Below are 4,026 nucleotides of genomic sequence, written 5' to 3' on the forward strand. Positions count from 1 at the left end.
CCCACCCCCGACCAGCCGTCCCCACTTCCTGGTGTCACGGTGAGATCAGTCAGGGGCGTTAACGTCATGCAACACTGCTGTTCCTAATGAAACCTTCATGGATGGACGAACGAGGAGGATTTAACATCAGCACACACATAGAGACGCTCTGATTGGCTGAGCCGGCCTGAGTGCAGATACTTTTTACAGCGTGGTGTGTTCGAGGTCCCTGATGGTTCTTAATAGGAGCTGGTCTGGAAACTTTTCCCACACACACACACACACACACACACACACACACACACACACACACACACACACACACACACACACACAGTCAGGCTCTCATGTGTTTATGGAACATTTGCTCTGATTATTTCCTCGTCTCTCTTTGAAAACTTTTATTTAAACTCTCCGTTGTGTTTAAGGTTGTCATTAAAATCTAAATGTCCGCCGCTTTCACACACCTCAACATGATGATGATGATGATGATGATGATGATGATGATGATGATGATGAGTACTGTGTGTGTGTGTGTCCTGCTTTATTATATGTTCGTCTTCCTCTGGTATGAGTTTTATGATGATGTTGAGGAACACCTGTCTGTCACTCAGCAACTAACACTGATTTTTTCTCCCACTGCTGAAAGGCTCTGCACCTTGTGGTGGAGGGACATGTCAGAGGTCAGAGGTCAGAGGTCAGAGTGTGAGGTGAAGGGGGGAGGTGCATACAGGTGAAGTAAAAACAACTTGTTGAATAAGTTTATGTTTTTAATTGCCGTTGTGGAGTTGTTGTTATGAAGGTGTGTTTGTGGGAGGAGCTGCAGTTTTCATGTGTCTTGTAAATATTGTAAACAAGTGTTTGTTTATTTATTTATTGACTCCTCCTTTGATCTTGTTCTTTGGTCTCCAGGCGACAGCGGGACTACTTCCACATCTGGACCAGTTCTGGAGCACACACACAGACAATGCGGGCCAGACTCGGGCACATGTCGGGCCGAGGTTGGGCTTTGTTACCTGGGCTCTGTTGTTGGGACGTGTCTCTCTGGAACAAAGTACATATTTAGTGAAAGTTCAGGCTGGAGCAGTTACTCAGCAATCACACGTATCAGAGGAAACACTCGGCCGATCTGCGGCGCTCTCCGTCTCTGCTGCTCTCTGATCAGATGTTTGGCAGCAGATCAAAGACGGCGTCAGCTCTCAGCTGGATCCTCTCCAGTCTGATAAATCTGCGCGTTCTGCTCGGGGATAATTGGGACGAACGCCGGGCTTTCTGGGTAATGGGGAGACGAGGTTGTGCAGAGGTCGCAGAGGTAGAAATGATGCAGAACGGCCAAAGATTTTGATCTTAGAACGTCTCAGGAAACACTGGAGGTCGGTAAGTTTGATCGCTGGCTTCAACTGCAACCAAAGGTAGAGAGTCGTAAACCTCCGTCACACCTGAACTCACCTTTAGATTCGGCGTAGCTCACCAGAGACGGGCTGCAGAACTCCACCCAGAATCCTCCTGTTTTTAACGTCTCCTCAGTGTCACCGAGATCCAGCTGGTTGATGACAAACAGGAACAGCTGATAGTCCGTTCAACAAATAATAAAAACGGTTCACAGTGAGTCACAGTTCATGAGTTCATCCTGTTTATAGTCTGATTCTGGACGTTTTACTGTTTTACTGTCCAGCCCTGAAAGACAAGTTCATTATTTCATTTTTCATTTTTCTAAGTTTTTTTTCTTCTGTGAAACCCCCCCCCCCAGAATAATTTCTCACTTGTTTTTACAGACAAAGAAGAAGTTTTCTCTTGTCTTCCAGGGCTTCAGTAAAAACTCCTCAGTGAAGTTTCCTCCATGACGTGGAACTTTACCTCCTCTCTGCAGCTGCTCTCTCCGCCTCGCCTGGAAACTGGGAAACTTCTTTTCTAAATATGGAAATGAATGAAATGATCGACAGCAGGGATCCACAGAGACACACAACAGAGAGGATTGTGGGAGCAGCTGAAGGCCCGTGGTTCCTGTAGGACACTGAAGAAGAGACGTACACTAACGACACGTTGCCTCCGTCACACGTCTTCCTGTCTCTAAAGGACACGAGCCTCATCTGAAGGCGCCGTGGGTTCGAGTCCCGATTGAACCAAACCAGCAGGTGAGACCTCAGAGACCTGCTCTGTGTTCCCGCTGATGGCGGAGGGAACAGCTGTGCTGCGTTTGAGTCCCTCCTCTTATCGTCCATCTGCTTCCTCTCTCTGTTATTTGCATATTTTCACTGTACCTGAAACGGTCTTATCTGAACACGCTGAGCCTCAGCTTTACCCGCTGATCAGAGCGTGGTGCGTTCACTTGCCTCTGAGAGAATTTGACTGGACGTCTCACTAACAAAGAGTTTGATCTACTTCAGAGTGATTTCCTACATTTCCCACAATGCCTCACTCACTGTTGTGCAGCTCAGTGTCTTAGTGATGTGATGAATAAGACAGTCAGCTGGTTTAAAGTTAATGTTGTTTATTGTGTTTCTTCTTCTCCTCCTCTCCTCCTCCTCCTCCTCCTCTCCTCCTCCTCCTCTTTTGCTCTCAGTTTTTCTGCAGGATCATGTTTCTGCAGCCTGGAGGTTTTCTTTCTGAGTGTGTGTGTGAAATGTCCTGACTGCCAGTGAATGCATCACCGCGGGGTGAAACCAGATCCATCAATCGGGGCTTTGAAGCGACTCTGCTGGGTGTAAATGTCACCGCTGGCCAGAGGTGAGGGTGGGGGCGCCGCCTTAATGATTCAATAGGTAAGACTGCGACCCCCACAGAGGAAGTGTGTGTGTGTGTGTGTTTCTTTCTGAGTGTGTGTGTGAAATAGATGTGTATAAGAGACAGAGATTGTCTTAACTGGCGTGCTAGTAACCTTTGGGGTTTATCCCCAAACTCAAAATACTTTTGTCTTACTTGAACCAGCAATCGCGAAACATTTTTGGACAGTATAGAGTTGTACTCATATTTTAATGCTGAGATCTTTTTCAGTACTTCAGGCTGGTTATCCACTCTATACAATGCCTCTAGATTTGATAACTGACTCTGTTTCAGTTAACCTAGCCTTGGATTTTCTTTTTTCTGCTACCTCATAAGATATGACGTGTCCCCTGAGAACAGACTTCATGGCCTCCCAAAGTGTGGAGTCGCTAACTTCACCATTATCATTATTGTTCATATAAAGATCTATTTTGCTTGAGAGGTAAGAGCAAAATTCCTTCTCTTTCAGTAAAGTATTATTTAGCCGCCAATTGAATTCTCCATGTTTATGATTCAGATTAAGCTTTAAAGAGACTGGGGCATGTTCTGAAATTAGAATATTATGATATTTGCATTCTGTGACTTGTGACAATAATTTAGAATCCAATATTAAATAATCAACCCTTGAATAAGATTTATGAACCGCTGAGAAATATGAAAAATCTCTTGCTGTGGGATTAAGGAGCTTCCAGACGTCTACCAAATTATAGGACTGTATCAGATTATTAAGAATGATGCTGCTCTTTGATACATTAATTTGGGAGTGTTGCCGATCGAGGACTGAATCCAAAACACAATTAAAGTCTCCACCTAAGATTATATTTGTGTCAGACATATTGGATATAGTATTGAAAAGATTCTGAAAGAAAATGGGGTCATCAAACTTGGGGCCATATAGATTTATCAAGGTTACTGGTACTGAGTTTAGCTCCCCTTTAACAAATAAATATCTACCTCTGTCATCAGAAATAGTTTGTGTATGTACAAAAGGAATGTTTTTCTTAACAAGGATTGCAACTCCTCTTGCTTTTGTGCTAAAGTTTGATTGGTAGACATGAGATACCCATGAAGGACATAATATCTTAGCGGCAGTTTTTTTAATATGTGTTTCCTGAAGGAAACATATATCAGCTTTGAGTGTACGTAAGTGAGCATACACTTTTCCTCTTTTTAATGAGCTATTCATCCCCCTTACATTCCAGCTGACTAAAGTAATTTCTTCATCACTGTGCTTTGTTGGACCTCTTAACATAAATACTGTCTACAATGTAAAATGACTTATTA

General features: G+C 43.9%; 2 long non-coding RNA genes across 2 annotated transcripts in view; one reads left to right on the forward strand and one right to left on the reverse strand.

Annotated features, from left to right (window-relative positions):
- LOC111645185 (uncharacterized) overlaps positions 1-4,026 on the forward strand; it is a 9,881-nt gene that overhangs the window by 1,300 nt on the left and 4,555 nt on the right. The window contains exons 2-4 of the long non-coding RNA XR_002759844.2: positions 629-712; positions 892-2,114; positions 2,543-2,741. This is a non-coding gene — a long non-coding RNA (uncharacterized LOC111645185). The remainder of the gene's footprint in view (positions 1-628; positions 713-891; positions 2,115-2,542; positions 2,742-4,026) is intronic.
- On the reverse strand, positions 729-1,522 carry LOC147817524 (uncharacterized). The gene is made up of 2 exons (XR_015436294.1): positions 1,429-1,522; positions 729-1,023 (listed from the first exon to the last, which is right to left on the reverse strand). It is a non-coding gene; the product is annotated as an uncharacterized LOC147817524 (long non-coding RNA).

This window comes from Seriola lalandi, unplaced genomic scaffold, assembly GCF_002814215.2.
Source record: "Seriola lalandi dorsalis isolate HSWRI2012SDOR001 ecotype SW California unplaced genomic scaffold, Sedor1 jcf7180002054947, whole genome shotgun sequence".
Classification (NCBI taxonomy): domain Eukaryota; kingdom Metazoa; phylum Chordata; class Actinopteri; order Carangiformes; family Carangidae; genus Seriola; species Seriola lalandi.